Raw genomic sequence first — 18,675 nt, 5'->3', positions numbered from 1 at the left:
ACATGGCCAAATGTGTCTTAAATGAGAAGCGTAAATTAAAACTGCAGTTAGATGACACTGGCAAAAATTAAGGAGTATGATGATGCCATATGTGGGAGAGGATTATGAGAAATAGAAGGAAATGGGGAATCTACATCGTTTGTGGGAGTAGATATTGACCCAACCACTTTGAAACACTGGGCAATACTTAGTATATGTGAAGATGCTCACACCCAAATATGCATTCCAAACATGTATTCTAAGTCAGACAGAGGAAGACAAACACAGTATGATGTCATTGATATGTGTAATTTAAAAAAACAAACTCATAAGAACGGAGTAGAGTGTTGGCTGCCAGGGGCTGGAGTTTCAGGAAATGAGGAGACGTTGGTCAAAGGATGCAAACTTCTTGTTATGAGTAAGTTCTGGGGATCTAATGCACATGGGATTATAGATAACTGTATACTTGAAAGTTGCTAAGTGAGTACATCTTAAATGTTCTCAGCACAAAAAAGAAATGGTAATTACGTGACATGATGTAGGTGTTAGCTAACTCTAAGGTGTTAATCATATTGCAATATACAAATGTATGAAATCAACAGGTTGTACACTTTAAACTTACACAATGTTATATGACAATGATATCTCAACAAAACTGGAAAAAATATAAATGTATATATAATTTACATATACTATATTCAGAGACTATATATATAGAGAAATATGCTCACAAGACCACATGTACAAGAATACTTAATGCAGCATCATTTGTTATAATGAAAAATGAAAATGACTTAAGACCTTGTGACCTTCACTTAGATAAAGATGTTTTAGATATGACATCAAAAGCCCAATCCATAAAATTTAAAAAATGACAAGTTAAACTTTAAAAGAACTTTTGTTCTTCAAAAAAATACATTTAAAGAGAATGAAAACACAACTACAGGCTGAGTAAAATTCTTGTAAATCATATGTCTAATAAAAATTTTTATAAAAAATATGAACCCCAAAACTCAATAATGAAAAACAAAAAGCCCAATTTAAAAATGAGAAAACTATGTGAGCAAACACATTACCAAAGAAAATGTACAGCTGGCAAATAAGCACATTAAAAGATCAGTTGCCATTAGGGAAATGCAAAATAAAACCACAGTGAGATACCACTACACATCCATTGGAGCAAACCTTATAAACTTACAAAGTTTTAGTGCGGATTTGGAGGAACAGAAACATACATATGCTGCTGGTAGGCACATAAAATGTTAAAATAACTTTCGAAAACAGTTCGGGTTTCTTAAAAAGTTAAACACACTCTTATATGATTTAGCCACCCCATTCCTAGGTATTTACCTTACAGAAATGAAAGCATGTGCCCCCCAGCACACACACACACACACACACACACACATATTAATGTTTCTAACAGCTTTCTTAGTATTAGCCAACAACTAAAACAATTCAAATATTGAGGTGAATGGATAAACTATGGTATATCCATACAATGAATACTACCCAGCAATAAAACAGAGTGAACTGTTTATACATGCTACCACATGGCCAGTTCTCAAAATAATTATTCTGAGTGAAAACGGACAGAGAAAAAAAAATCAGTATTGTATGATTCATATTGCATAAATTTCTATAAAATGCAAACAAGATAGAATGCACATCAATGGTTGACTGAGGCAGAGGGGCAAGGAAGAGTGGAAGGAAGGGATTTCGATGAAACTTTGGGCGTGGATGATTAGTGCATTATCTTGACTCTGGTGATGGTTTCACGGGTAAGAATATATATGTCAAACATAAAATTGAACACTTTATGTGCAGCCAGTTTTATGTCAAGTATACCTCAATCAAGCTATTTTAAAAAAAACAAAAAGTCCTATTAAGACCATTACATCAATGGGTTTACTGTCCATTTCAGCTTCCATATATAAACATATATGTGTTTTTAATTCCCTCCACCATGCGTGTCTGCAGGAGGCTGCTGAATCAGTGTTTTTGGCTTGACTGTGCTCTTTATTTTCTACTGGTCCAGTGAAACCTGCCAGGGAGGAGTGTCTCCATATGCACGGCAGATACTGTGACAGGTGACAGCTGATACCTGACGTGAAGATGGAATGAGTCTTGGGCACCTGCACATTGTATATGGGCAAGTCTCCTCGGAGTAATGTGCTGATTATATATAATTGTGTGTGTGTGTGTGATCACGTGTGTGTGTGTGTGTGTGTGATCACTTAACAAAGGGAGGATGCAGGCAATGATACAGTGACTTCAACCTCCAGAGGAAATCTAGAGCAGCATTTCTGAGAGGAGATATGTGGTTACAAAGCATGTCTCCTTTAGAAATATGCAGAAGACAGAAAATGCTGCTGTGGAAAGTATTTGCTCCATTATTTAAGTGTCTTTTAAAAATCAAATCCCCTTCATATTTTTATGCGTGTTTCTAACTTGGAAAGAAGCTCGGCGTCCTCTTCTTAGTTACGGACTGCCGCACGATTCCATCTTCTCACCTCTTTCCAGCCCAGCTGACGGCACTCAGCAATAGCACTGCAGCGTCTGGAACTTTCTTGCTTGTAAATGCCAGCTCCTTCTGTGCATTGTTTCTGGATGTTGTGGGGAGGCCCGAGTGATCCTGTTCTGGTTCAACAGGGCAGGCACTGAGACTCACGGGGAAGGAAAGCATCTTACCTGGGAGTGTTTTCATCTCCCCTGACCACTGCTCCATGGAGCTGAGCATCATGGCAGACTGTTCATGAGGGGGCTGCTTAAACTTTTCGACTTCAGTGTCCTCGCGTCTAAAGCGTGGCTGTTTGTGCCACAGGATTGCTGCCTGCTTAGTGAGATCTCATGTGTCTGTGGAAATGGTCCGTCCAGCACCCAGGGAATTTCAAGCTCTCCAGAAGTGTTAGTTGCCTGCTCAATCATCAGCCTTACCATCTGACTGCTAGATCAGAAGGTATTCACTTAGCAGTAATTAAGGGGAAAAGCTGATTTTTATCGGTTGCAATTGTTAAGGAAGATTTGATTCACAGGCAGCTGCCTCTGCTAACTAACGGTGAAAATGTTGTCTTATACTGCCCCCCTGCGGCTGATTCTGGGAGGCCGTCTGCAGACCAGCCATCCCAACCGGATTCACTCCTACTTTCATCCCTCAGTGATGACTGTGAAATTCATGGAGCTCACAGAGGAGGAGAAAAATGATTTCTCTTAAAGACTTGATGGTTCTTAAAGTCTTTGGTCTGGAGCTTTAAAACAGGCAAAAGAAGAAATGTTTTCTGTGTTTATGTATGTGTTATTATCAGATACATTTCAGAAGATTTTTAATTAAACTCCTGAGTAGTGATGATCTAACCAGGTACTTTTTAAAATTCTATGCATCAAGAAAAGTAAAGGTAAATCAATGTGTTTCAAGGAAACAGTAAATCACAGGACTATTTGAGGGTTAGTACTTCTTCAGTTACAGTGGGTAATATAGAACTAAAGAACCTGCATTGGAAATTTTCATTTTATTTAGTTCCACTTTCTCCATTGAAATATAGGAATATCATGCCACTAAAAGGAAAATTAAAAAAGAAAAGATACACTAGGAAGAAACCTTTCAAAATAATCTGAAACACCTAATAAAACCAAAGAAGTTGCCCTCTAATAAGCCATGGAAAATGTTGCAATTATTACCCACTGAACCACATAAATTCTTTCAAGTTACATTTTAACTGTAGAGTTTCATTTCCATTCACTTGCAATATCGAAGGGAAACAATCCCAGTATAATGTTTAGTTCAAACTGAAGGAGAAAAAATATTTTCCTTGATTCAACTGCCTCATATTACTGCTTTGTTGAAAGATTCTAGCTTAAACATAATCTGTGTGTGCTTTGTCCTAAAATATGAGTTTAGAAAACCCTAAACCTTGTTTATATATTTGTATTTAAGAAAGCTGCAGCTCAGAGGAGTTACGTGTGGTCTCCAGTCAGATTATACAGCAGGTATAATGGAACTAAAGTAGGAGATAATTTCTCTTGAACTTAGTCGAGTGGTCTTTTCCCCTTCACTGAATGTTACTATTCATGTGGTCATATGCATGAGCATATTATAATTTGTAGTAAAAACAAGACACCTACTTTATAATACCTTTTGGAGAAAATCGATCCTCTGTTGGAGTCAAAAGCAAATAAAAGAATTTGGATTATAAAATCTAGTTCAAGTCTTATACTGGTCCTTCTGTTTTCATCACCACACAAATGATATTTTTCTAAAATCTTTGAAAATCCCATGGATTTCTTGTCTCTGTCTGATAGATTTCAAAGTCCTGGCACTTAGTGGTTTAGTACAGTGTCCACAAAAGAAATTACATGTAACCACAAGAAAACCAGAATCGTGTACAGTATGATGAATCATTAATTGCTTCTTCTCTTCATGTTGTTAGCAATATCTGTTTATTAGAATTTTTTCAGTAGACAAAATATTTAAAAGTGTAAAAAATAAAATAAAAGCAATCTATAATTCTGTTACTGAGTGTACCCAAGCAAACCATAATTGCAATTTTTGCATACTTCCCTGCATCTTTCTGTCTCTCTCTTGCTCATATTACTTTTCCAATAGTAAATGAGATAAGCTCACTATAGCCACGCCTGCAAACTTTATTTCAGAGTTTTTCCTGTCTTAATAAGGACCCATCAAAAGCAAACAGACACAATTTCCAAACAAAAGGGGTGTGAGCTGGGACAGTCTACACATTCCTTGGTCAGACACAGCCTGCGGATTCCAAGGGCCTAGGGTTCCCAGGGTCTCTTTACTTGGGATCAATAATCCCAAGAGCAAGAGAGAGTTTCTCTGGGAATGGGTTGTGTGTGTGTGTGTGTGTGTGTGTGTGTGTGTGTGTGTGTGTGTGTGCGCGCGCGCGCAGGGGTGGGCTCAGGCTCCTGCAATCAATATTTACTGGTGTCTTCAACAATAGACTCTTTCTATTTTACTTTTGAGTTTGCATGACATTTTATGTAAATAGTGAATTTGTTAACCCTCGATCTATTTTTTTCTGCAAATATTGACATTGACTTTCTTTTTTGATTATGGTGTCCTTTTTGAGGTTCAGAAATTGCAAAGACAAATCTATCAAAATATTTTCCCTTTTTTTTTTTTTGCTTTTGCTTTCAGGATTAGCAGTTTCCTCCTGACATTGGTATCTATGGATATTCTTTCATCTGGTCTTTGTGGTTCATTAATAGTTTTATTAAATATATATTCTAGCTGAAATTAATTGTGGAGTATTATAAAAAATAAATCATCTAAATTGATTTTTTCTAAGAAGTTAACCTGTTTTTCCAATGCCATTTGTTAGAAAACCAATAAACAAATATAAAAAATCAATTTAAAAGTGTTAAATAAGTTAGAAAATATATGTTTTTTGTTTTGTTCCATGAATTTCTTCTGTTCGACGCATTGCCATTTCTTATATCAATTACATACTGTCTGATCACTACAATAATACTAGGAGTTTTAATTGTTATTTTTAAAATGTTGGTTTTTTAATTGTTTATTTAATAGATGCCTTGTATAATCACATTTGAATGGACACTGATAAAAAGGGTGCTTAAGTTGAAAAATTAAAGAATTGTTTTTTATCTATGTAATAATTTGAGGCATAGTTTTTAATATTTTATACCATGTCATATCTTTTTATCCAAGCTATATTTAGCCTTCAGAGAAGATTTGAAATTTTCTTTTTGGTGCGTCTATGCATTTTTCATTAAATGTATTTACAGATATTTTATGCTTTAGTTGCTTGCCATTAAGAATTTGATTTTATCACCATTATATTTGTATAAATGGTAACATCCAACATTAAAGAATATTCTTAATTGTGTGTACTTCTTTTATATAATAGACTATCTGGTTGAATTTTACACTATTTTAAATGATGAGTAGTCATTTTTTTGGTAGTTTTTCAGTTGGAATCTCAGAGTACCTGCAAGTACTGACATGTAATTTTCATCTTTAGGAAAGCTATATTTCATTTGTTTTTATCATTCTGTGTGATTCTCTAAAAATCTAAAGAAAACTTATAAAAGATAAAGGGGATAGTCTACATTCTTTAATATTTTTTATTTTAATAGAAATAACTCTAACTAAATTCTTAAATAAGCTGTTGGTTCTTTGCATAAAAAAAAGTAGTTTATAATGTTAAGGAACTTTCCACTTCCAGTTTCCTAAGTGATTTTCATTTGCTTGTCTGTTTGCTTTTTTAATCCTGCAGGAATATTGCATCTGATCAACTGCCTTTTTGAGCTCTATTGAAATGATCACGTATGAATATGTGAGCCACATTAGGGGTTTCAAATATTCACCATCTTGTGTGGCTGGTACCACATCTGCACTGCCAGAGCACCATTCTTCTTTATCTATATGTATATATGTTTAAATATATATTAAGACATATATATGTACATTTTTAAGCGTGTTGGCTTTACCTATAGGTGTTTTAGTGGGACATTTTAAATCTATATTTGCAAATCTATTATTATTTGTGTTTTAATTCACTTATTCTCCAGATGGAATTATTAAAATCATTGTATGTTTTCTTTAGATGTGTCTCGTAATTTGGTACATTCTTTAGAAGAAACTTAGTACATTTCATTTCATTCTTTTTTGTTTTATTATGAAACTGGTAAGGACTTGAAATTTGCCTCTGAATACCCTGTTAACCACATCTTGTACAGATTTTTTGTAGGTATACTTTTCTCCTGTTTTAAAAAGATGTTCGATATATTTTAGAAAATGGATGATTGAGGCGATTCCAACATTTGTTTTACAAAAGAGTCCCAGAAATAATATTATTTGCATTTTGGTTCTCTGTTGCTGCATAACAAACTTGGTGACTTACATACCATGTGGTTATTCCATGGGTCGACTCAGCTCACTAGCTGGAGTTAGAGTCATCTGGAAAACCATTTAGCACCGTCTTGTATGTCCACATTCTCTGCCCTGCTATGCTATCCCTTCTAGTTTCTAGAGAAACTTTTTCATGAGGACCAGGGAACATGCACATGGATGTTCACAGCAGCACATATGTAACAGCAAAACTAGAAACAACTTAAATGCCCAGTTAAGGAGAGTGGATAATAGTGTTTCTTCACAATGAAAAATTAAATAACAGTGTAGGTGAATGAATTACAAAAACATGCCAAAATATGCATGAATCTTAATAATGTAATTTGAGTGAAAAGCAAGTCCCAGAGCATAATATCTAATATATATATTTCTATTAAGTCCAGAAATGAACCATAGAGATAAAACTATTTTTTTTTTTTTAAAGTGAGGGACTGATGGACATGATCATCAGGATAGAGGTTAACTTGATGGGTCAGGAGTCGGGTGAGATGGATTAGGAACCCCTCGGCAGCTGTATGGTATTGGTGATGTTCTAGTAGTTGAGTGGAGCAGTGGGCTCATTATATTATTAAATCCATTGATTGCTTAATTAAATTCAAAGAGAGTCATGAATCAGGGGCCAAGGATGATATTGTGTTGCCATATTGGACGCCTGACAAGCTTCCCCTCACATGATCTCCCCCAGACTTTGCTGCAGCTGTTCTTATAACAACCAGCTGCACTCACTAATCTCTCACTTCCACAGGCACATCCCTGCTCTCCCTCTGCTGGACTCCTGTGCCGTCCTGACTCGTGCACAAACTTGGGAAGGCCAGGAAGTCAACACCTCGTGCAGCATCCCTGGACCCAGACAGAGTGGGAGCCAGTGGATGGAAGCGCCACTTCCCCATTTCACATGGTTCTCTGTGTCCAGGCAGGAGCCAGGTTCTGCTTGCCTGCAGTGGTGTCAGCTCACCAACACACCCTTGATTTAACTTCCCTTGCCTCCCAGTTTCTGGCTTCTTGATACCCCAGCACACAAGCTCTTCTTTTAGGCTCTGCTTTCAGGAGAAAAATAGGATAAGACAGGTAAAATTCTAAATTATTATTAATCCAATCATGTATATTTAAGGGACACTCTTTTTCTACACTCTCCTTATATTACAGTATATTTTTCTTATATTTGACACATGATAAACTGCATGTACTTAAAGTGCATAATTTGATGAGCTTTGGCATATGACTAGAACGACAAAACCATCATCAAACTGGGAATATGAACCCCCGAAAGTTTTCTTATGCCTCTTTATCCCAATGTACACCCTTCCTTCCCACTCATCCAAGACCCACTCATCTGCTTGTCATTACAGATTAGTTTTCATTTTCAAAAATTTTTATATTAGTGGGTTTATACAATATATACTCTGTTTTTTTTAGAGGTAGTGGAAAACTGACTTCTTTCACTCTGCGCCATTATTTGGAGATTCATCCCCATTCTTTTGTGTATCTATTGTTAATTCTTTTTATTGCAAAATAGTCTCCCTTTGTAAACACAACTTGTTTATCCCTTCACCTGATGATGGATGTTTGGGTTGTTTCCAGTTAGGGGTAAAAGAAGTAAAGCTGTTACAAATATCCATGCAGAAGTCTCTGTGTGGTGGGCATACATTTTAATTTCTCTTGGTAATATACCTAGGATTTGAATGGCTACATAATGTGGTATGTGTGTGTTAACTTCTTAAGAAACCGCCAAAGGTTTTGAAAAGGGTTTCAGTATTTTACATTCCCAGCTGCAGTGTGTAGGATAATTTCAGCTGTTCACATGCTTGCCAACACTTAACATAAACAGTCTTTTTAATCTAAGCATTTTAATCAGTGGGTAGTGGTATCTTATCATGACTTTAAATTGAATTTCCCTAATTACTAATGATGTTGAGCATCTTTTCATGGGTTTATTTGCCATCCATGTGTCCTCTTTGGTAATGTGTCTGCTGAAATATTTTGCCCATTTTTCATTTAATTGGGTTACTTGTATTTGTATGATTGAGTTATAAGAGCTCTTTACATCAATATATTTATTTGCAAATCCTTTGTCAGATATATTTTGTTCAAGTATTTTCATTAAGTCAGTGGCTTGCCTTTTTATTTCCATAACAATAACTTTTGAAGAGCAAATATTTTTAATTTTGAGGGAATACAATATATTTTTTTAATGGATTAAACTTTGGATACCATATCTAACAACTCTTTGCTTAACCCAAGTTCACAAAGGGTTCTTCTGTGCTTTCTTTTTTAATTTTTATAGCTTTAAGTTTCACATTAAGTCTATGATCATTTTGAGTAAATTTCTCTATGATTTGAGTCAAGATTCATTTTCTTTGCATATAGATGCCTAATAGTTTTAGCACCATTTCTTCAAAAGCTATTCTTTTTTTCATTAAATTGCCTTCGTTGAAAATTAATTGACCACATGTACATCTATATCTGGACTTAATATTTTTAAGGTGATTTTTGTTTCTATATTTTTACCAGTATCACACCATCTTAGGTACTGTAGTTTTATAGTAGATCTTAAAATCAAGTAGTACGAATCATCCAACTTTGCCTTTCTTTTACAACATAATTTGGCTTTTCTAATCCTTCATGTTTCTACATAAATTTTAAAATCAGCCTGGTAATTTCAACAAAAGGAAACCTCCTGGAATTTTGATTGGGATTTTATTGAACCTATATATCAATTTGACACGAACTGAAATCCTAACAATATTGTTATTCAATTTGTGAATATGCATCTCCATTTATTTATGTTTTCTCTGACTTATTTCATAAATATATTTTCTCTTTCAAAATAAAGATTTTGCACATAATTTCTTAGATTTATATCTAAATATTTGAGAATTTTTGTAAATAATGTAAATGTCACTTTTTAATTTCAATTTCAAATTGATTTTTTTGATCTTGTGTTCTTTGATCATATTAAAACCAATCATTAATTTCATTAGCATTTTTATATTCTTTGGGATTGTCCTCAGAGATGATTATGTCACCTGGGAATAGATACAGGATAATTACTTCCTTTATAATATCTGTGCTTTTTTCTCCAGTACCCTATTGTCCTGGCCTGGACATTTACTAGCCGTTGAACAGGAGGGGTGAGAATGGACACTCCTGCTTTGTGTCAACCTTAGGGGAAACATATTTGGTCTTTTACTTTTAAGTAAAATTTTAATTGTAGGTTTTATATAAATGCTTTTTATCAGCTTGAGGAAATTTCTTTATACTCTCAGTTTTCTAAGAGATTTTGCTATAAATGGATGTTTAATTTTTTCAGGTTTTTTTTTTTTTTAATCTGCATCTATTGAGATGATCACATGATTTGAGTTCTTTAGTTTGATGATATGGTGAACTACAGTGATTGATTTTCAAATGTTGAACAGGTCTTGCATACTTAGGGTAAACCAACATGTTCATGATGTATTATCCTTTTTATAGATTGCTGGATTTAATTTGTCAATATTCTATTGAAGATTTTTGCATCTATGTTCATGAGAGATATTGGTGGTAGTTTTCTTTTTGCAATGGTAGTAGTTTGTCTTTGGTTTGCATATTAGGATGATATTTTTCTCATAAATCACTTAGGAAATGTTTTCTATTTTCTGGGGGAATTTGTGTAGCATTAATATTATTTATTTCTTAAATTGTAGAATGTTCCAATGAAGCCATCTGGCCCTGGAATTCTCTTGTTGGAAGTTTTTTAAATTGCAGATTCAATTTCTTAAAAAAGATCCTTGACTACTGTATATTTATCTTCTTGAATGAACTTGGTAGTTTATCCCTTTCAAATAATTTGTCCATTTAATCTAAGCTGGCAAATTCATAAATATGTATTTGTTAATATTTCTTTATTATCATTTTAATGTCTCTAGAGTTTGTAATGACCTTTCCTCCTTTATTCCTGATACTGGTCATTTGTGGCTTTTCTCTTTTTTCCCTGATCAGTCTAGCTAGAGCGTTATCAAAACAAAAACAAAAACAAATACAGGTTTTTGCTTCATTGCTTGTTTCTACTGCTTTTCTGTTTTCAATTTACTTGAATTCAGCTCTCATCTTTATTATTTTTTTTTCTCTCGCTCGTTTTGGTTTTAGCTTGCTCTTCTTTTTCTGGTTTCTTAAGGTGGAATAAGTGGTGTGTTTAATAAGCCTAAAGAGAGTGAAGAGTGTCACATGTCCCCAAGTGACAGACAGAAGGTTCTCCTGCCGTCCATCTAACTAAGGCTGAGGATTTAATGAAGAAGAATGCTTAATTCAAAGAGAGTACGGTTTTACTATTTCTCTTACTTTTAGATTACTCTGTCTTTGAAATCTTTGAATTCCCTTGTTTCTAAGGTTGAAATAATGCAAATCATTCTACACCTTTGCTTTGGTTCCACCTTTCTGACTCATAATATCAGATACACAACTTACTTCATGTTTTTCCTTACTATTCTATAATAGATTTTCTTTCTGGTCTACAATCTCAACTCAACATATTCTTCTGAGATTATTTCTTTATCCTTGAAATGACATATAATAACATAAACTACCACTACTAACATTGCAGCAATATATCCATCTATATTTGTTTTTTTAAAAATTCTCCCTTTTTTTCTGGGCACTTGCTAAGAGCTTTTCATCTGCAGTTTAGATTTGTCTTCAAATGAGGAAACTATTGTGTATAACTTTGTATTTTTAGCTTTATTTGAACATCTTCCATAAAGAAACCAATTTCTCATCCATGGATCTACTTTCTCTATCTTCTAACACCAAAACTCTTCTGTCATCGTTTTCAACACTTTACTAATCTAAAGTGTGCATCACACACTTTTTCTATATTGTTTTGCACATAGAGTCTGCTTTTCACCCCACTAAAGTTATTTTGATTTCATCATTAATCCCTTTCCAGACTCTTCCATCTCATCTGGTTCCTCTGGGACCCTTGCAGTCTTGTCAGTTAGCTTGCTTCACTTTTGGCCTTCTATTAGTTATTCACCGAGTCATTGATTCTGTTTTGTTTTTTTTTCTAGTTCTTGGTGTTTCCAGTTGGGTCTCTTTCTCTTAAAAACTCCTTCTTTTGAAAGTTTTAAATGGCAGAAGTAATGCATGCTTGTTGCACAGATGAGATAATGCAAATAAGTGTAACAGAAAAAATAATTTTATTCTTCATCTCTATCTAAGGTAAATCAGGTTAATAACCTAGTGTGTTTGTTTGTAGCAGATTATATATTTTCTTCTAGTGACCACAAAAGTAGATCTGGCCCAATATCTCTTCCATAAGAGGTGGCTTCTATTTTACTCTCTCTTTAAACCTGGCAGGTGTCTGTGATGACTTCAATTAACAGAATGTGGCAGAAGAAATGCAATTTGACTTCTGAGGTTAGATCATGAGGCACTAAGGTTTCCACGTCTCTCTCTCTTTGATTTTGGAACCCACCCAAATAGACGAAACAGTGCAAAGAAAATGTCAGCCCCCTGTCAATAGCCAGAAGCCAGCAGGAACCTCCAGACATGTGAACAAACGAGATTTTGGATGATTCTAGACCCCAGCCTTCAGGTCTCCAGCTGAGACTCTGAACATCATGGAACAGAGATAAGCCATCCAGCTCTGCCATGTCCGAATTCCTCAATCTGTGAATCCATGAGAGTAATAAATGTATATCTTATGTCACTATTTTTCATATGATTTGAGAGAAAGAGATTATTTATTTTAGTTTGGTCTTTTGTTTTCTTTTAACTAAACTTATACTGACCACATTACAGTTTAACTTTTTCGCTACACAAAATATCAAAAGACAACAATATGGATGCAATTCTAACTTAAAAACTACAGGGGCTACCCTTTTCATAGTCTCTCTGCATAACCGTCATGTGTCTGGCGCCCCCTGCAGGCATATCCTGATAATCTTACGTCTCATCGTTGTGGATTTTTTTTTTTCTTCTTTACTTTGTTTCCAAGCTCATATAATGGATGCAAATATGCACGTATGTATGCTTATATAGATATGAGGAACGATATTTGTGCCATTGACCGTTTTATAAAATTAGAGTCATATTTTACACATAACAATTTTATTTTTCACTATATTTTCATTGCCTATACAGTGCCGGGATATAATACATCTTTAATACCGAATTTCATACTGAACTTATAAAACCATAAAGGCAGAGAGTACTGTTACTGAAGGAATTATTAGGACAAATTTATTTGGGAAGAACTACAACTCTGATATTTGCAATTATAGAGGTTTCTAAAATTAGCAAAGACAAATCCATAACAAGAATGATAGAAATATTGTTGATAGAATACATGCCAGAGATATTATTTAACCCCCCCCCCGATAAACTCCATATGACAAGGATTGACCAAGTCAAGGAGCAAGTGCCTGCCATGTATAAGTCCTTCTGACACAAGTTCATGGTTCTAGTAAGGGAGGATGACCACCAACTCCTGCTTCAGAGAAGAGCAGAAAAGCAGAACCAGAATAAGGAACCAGAAGAAGAACCACACTTTATTTGAGCCTCGTCCACCACCGAACGTCATAATCATCATGTCCATGTATTGGCGTATTCATTAAGCCTATTATTTGAGGTTAGACCATGTCCAAGACATCAAGGAAAATATAGTAATGTTTAAGTGTCTTTTCATGTTATTTTCCTTTCCTTTTGTGATGGGTACAGGAGAATTGGTGCCTCTGTTGTGGCAAGGTTTTTGCCAACAGAAACGTGAAACCAAATTAGCTATAAAAATACTTCATATCTGTGCATCCTGCATCTATATTAAATGTTTTGTATAGTTTTGTGAGGAACAAAATTATGTTGAAATGATTAATATGCTACCAAAACCTAAATTTTTTCCAATAGCTAAATAAAACAAACCAATATAATTAAAAAGCTGTATGTGTAGCCGTATGTTCTGGAAAAGTTCAACTGTTTTGAGTCTGAGAACAAACCACGGAAACAGAGTTATCAAAAATGACAAGCCCTGCTCTGCCCCTTCACTTTCTACGTTTTCACTCAACTAAATTCTTCTGCATTGCACTGTTCACCACCTGGTATCGTATTAAGTTTTGGTTTTCCATCCTTTCTTCCCTCATCAGAATACATGCTCCATGCTGCTACTCAAAACAGGCATCTTCTTTTTCATCGTTATATTCCCAGTATCTAGAACCTATTAGACACTTGCTAAATATTTCTTAAATAAATAAATTAGTGAACGAAGAAAACAGTTCCTCTGTCAAATGATGAAATGAGCTCTGGTATCACTGACATTGGTGCTAATTCCTTGTAGCAGGTCACAGGACAAATGACGGCAATGTCCCTCCCCTCCAGGTTACTACAGAGGGAAAAGATTAGTGAGTTTAGTGAACCAACTCCTGCTTTTCATTTGTTAAAAAAAAACTCAAATGACATCAAAGACAAATGCTTATATTCTGAAGTTCAAATATATTAATATCTTATAAACTAGGAAAAGTTCTGTTGCCAGGCAAAATATAAAGTTAAGCTGCCAGAGGCCCAGATGGAGAAACAGTTATGTCCTATATACACACCTAGTTTTGCTGCTTGGCGAGAAAAGATGCTGCATACCTTGTAGCAAATCTCTGCCTTCCGTACCCACAGGTGTTGTTGACAAAGACTCTGCCCCAAATCCCCAAAACGATTCTTTTACTGTTGCATGGTTAACTGCATCAAAGCTAAAAATAAACCACCACATTTTGAAGACATTTTACTGAGAAAATGGAGCATCCCAGAGGATAATTTCAAGTGTTTGATTGAAATTCTCAGTAATGAGGAGAACAGGATAAAACTGATTTTATGAACTATTGAACAGACAAGAGGTCATTCATGAAGTGGTATACTTGAAGTATCTCTGGCTTTATGAATAAGGTAAACACTTCAATTCAGAGATCCTGCTGTCTTGACATAGAGATCAGATTTGTGGTTGCCAAGGGAAGGGCAGGGAGGGAGAGGTATAGACTGGGAGTTTGGGATTGATAGATGCAAACTATTGCATAGAGAATGGATAAACAACAAGGTCCTACTACAGAGCACGGGAAACTATATCTCAGTTTCCTGGGATAAACCATAATGGAAAAGAATATAATAAAATAATATATATATATGTATAACAGAGTCACTTTGCTGTACAGCAGAGATCAGCACAACATTGTAAATCAACTATACTTCAATTACAAAATAAAAGGAACAAGATAAAGATAAAATGAACTATATTTAAAATATTTCAAAAAAAAACCCCTGCAGTTGTATTGTCTACAAACTTTTGGTTTAGATGGTAGTTTGGAAGACATTTGGTGGCAGATAGCTATATGAACTCTTCAGGGCTCAAAGAAATCCTGCTAAAAGCTCTGCTTGAAAAAGGAAAGGTATGGTAATTTTTCTGGTGGTAAAATCTTTAGCCTTTTTGAAACTTTGGAACTATTATTTAAATTTGCTTCCTTGTAGAAGAATCTTTCAATTGAGATTTGAATCTGCACTAAAGTCACAAACACTGCCAGAGGTGAAGTCATTGAGTTGAGTATAAAGGATATAATATGACATGACTTAACTCCAGAGTCTTGGAAAATTTAAATATTTACTGAATTAGCCTCCCCTTTCCTGGCCAAGAAACTTATAATGTTTATAATTTGCTAAAATATGACTTTAAGACTGTACTTATTTGTTGCCAAGAATAAGAAAATTTGAGATTGATAAGATGGCAAAGAGAATGCTCATAGCTCTTTTTAAAGTCCTCCATAATTTCAATTTTTTATCTAATCCAAATATCAACATTATTTTTATTTATTTGGATCTAACTTTATGCAGAAGTAAATTTTATTTATTGTTTTCTTTGTGCAATTTGTATTTGGTTCCTTTGTTTTATTCAGGAAGACTGCATCACATGATCTCATTAGGTATGAGACCTAATTTATACAATTTTTTTTTTCACTGAAGGACTCAAAATAATACTGCTCACGTGAGATGAAAATAGAAATATCATGTATTTTCCTCTAGTTTCTATACATATGTATGTATAATAAGTTTATCGTAGCTTGTTGCAAAACCTGAGCTCATTTCTGTTCAGGAATTTGTTTTATTCTTTGTACAACAGATTAAGTGTAAAAATTCCTCTTTAGATACTCTTAGGGAAAAGTATCTGACCCAGATGAACCCAATGCTCAATTTAGTGATAATCCTCATGCTGGACATGGCATATGATAGACACAGTGAAGAAAGATACAGTGATGCACATTGTTCTAATTTCCATGTGCCGTCCCAGGCACAGTCAAGCTTGGGACTTCTGTTTAAAGAATCAGATGCACTCAGTGAGTAACTAGTGTTCTAAGCATTGCTTTAGACCCAGTATTTAAGAACCTGTGTCTGAAATTCTCCTCGTGAGCTGGGTTTTCCCTTTGCACTTGCAGCAGACCATGGACAGACTATTGCCATCCATTCTCATGCTGAAAATGGGCAGAGGAGTAAACAGGTGAAAGACTGTCTTCTTCCCACGTAGGCAGTTTCACATTTTCTAGTTCTTTACAGTTTAAAATCCATGCTACAGACTCAAGGCACAAGCAATCTTTTTCCTTTGTACCATCAAACATTAATACTACTTCTAAGATATACAAGGAAGCAGTTCCTAATGCATCTAGGTTGAAAACAGGTAAAAATACTAGTGATAAAAATGTGTTAAAGAAAAGAAGAGAGAGAATATGCATGTTTGTTTGTTTATTTGCTTGTATTTGGTGCCTGGCTCTAAGTACAATGAGTCAGAAAGTAGAAGCAGAAACTGGGTGCTATTCATCATCATCTTCAAAAAAAAAAAAAAAAATGAGCTGCTTTTAAGGCTGCACTCAGCAGGGGAAACAAAAATTACACATTTAGGTCAGACTTGAGGGGCCTCTGAGATTGTTTCAGGCTTAATATTTCTACCTCTAACTCAACATCATACTCAATTAATCTACCCTTGCCCAGAAGTAGAGAGAGATCTAAAAGATAGCCTTATTCTTTCTTGCTATGAGGACTTTTCTCCTTGAAGAGTATGGCACACGAATTGCAAGATTAAACCTTCTTTTTGGCTCTGAAACCTAAGCTAATATAGCAAGACCTAGTAATGTCTTACAGGGGAAAATAAGTAGAGTGAGATCAGGAAACATAAATTATAGTGACTGAAACGAGCATTCACGGCTGGCCCACAGGACTGTGAAATTTTTCACGTGTTAGAGAACGTTCCAAAAAGAGTGATGTCTGATGAATTCAGGGCTAGTACGGTCCAGGGAAAGAATAACAAGCTTGAGGTTGGTAAAAAAATATTGACAATTCCAAACACTACTGGCCTTAGAGGTCATTATCAGAACCCTCCAATGTCCCAGCCAACTTAATTTTCTTGGTAGTTTGACCACTATGGGTAAGTGCTTCTGTTAAAAGATTCATGTGAGTCTTGGTATTGACCTTTCAAAGTGGGAAATGCAATGGAAATTTTTGCTATGGTTTTGTAGCCATTATCTACATTTCATTTTCCCCAAAATTATGAGAATCAACGTATCAAATATGCGGTTGCCACACAACGTGCGATATTCATGATTCTCGGGGCTTTGTCCCAGCAGAGAAGAATTCTTACAGAGGCTGGGGACATTTTCATTCAAACTAATAAATGAAAAATAAGTGAATTCTATTGCTTCATGCTTCTACTCAGAAATGCAATTTTTCCTTTTGCAAATGTACCAGTCCCTTAACTGGCCACTTCCTGTGTTTATTCGTGGATTTCCTCTAGTAGTCAATATTAGAGATATAGATGATGGAAATGATCCACTCTCCTTCTGCTTCCTAGCTCTCCAAATTCACTGGACCTGACACATATTAGGCACTCAGTAAATGTTATCTCCCTTTCTCGTGATTAGCTGATAGTGAGGTTTCTAAGTAAAGGGAGAGGGAAATTGTGATCAAGTCCCTCCAGGGCAGGTTGAGTACTGAGACATGTACTCAAAAAGTGATGTAAAGATCTCTGAGTTAAGTAGACCACAGTAAGGTCTGTACCATCAAGACTGAGAGCTTTAATTCAAAAATGCAAAAACTAAATAAAGCTCAAATGGTTGTCAAATTGCTAACATATTTCTCCAAATGCAACAAAAGTGTGAACAAGCTGAATAATAGAATAACTGTGCTTGAAATCCATATATTTCTCACGTAAAATGATCACACAGGATTATTTTGTAGTTGCCATGGAGGAAAAGAAAAATCCAGAACACTTAAATATATTATTATTCAACAAGTTAGTAGGCTGGAAAGCAAGACAAGTCAATTTTTTCTTTTCTTTTCTTTTTCTATAAAATTGAGTAAAAACCAAGACCATACTATTGGGATCATATTATTAATGGTTATAGGAGCAAATAAATTGATAACATAAACTGCTTTTGGAGCAGACTAGAATAGTTCTGATAGCTGAAAAGTCTTGTCTGAGAACTTCATTCAATTTAAGCCTTTAAACAAAGATCTTGTAAGAGTAAATATTAATAAAGCCCTATCATAAAAATACCTGGGAGTTCCACGAGTTTAGAGAGCTGAGCTCAGTTTATAAAAATGGCAAGAAAAGAACGTATTTGGGATCCAAATAACTAAATATTCTTTCACACCCATTTTCACAATATTAATATGCTGGAGATTACTCTCCCTTACCTATTTGCATTTATATGTGTAGCCAAATCTAGGAATGGTCACATGTAGTTATTTTTCAAGGGCTTTGATGTGTGTATTTTAATTATGTTTAAACTGGGGGAAAAACCCTCTTTCTTCTTACA

Source organism: Balaenoptera physalus (assembly GCF_965194825.1).
Source record: "Balaenoptera physalus genome assembly, chromosome: 3".
In the NCBI taxonomy this organism is placed as follows: Eukaryota; Metazoa; Chordata; class Mammalia; order Artiodactyla; family Balaenopteridae; genus Balaenoptera; species Balaenoptera physalus.
This window is presented reverse-complemented; position numbering follows the sequence as displayed.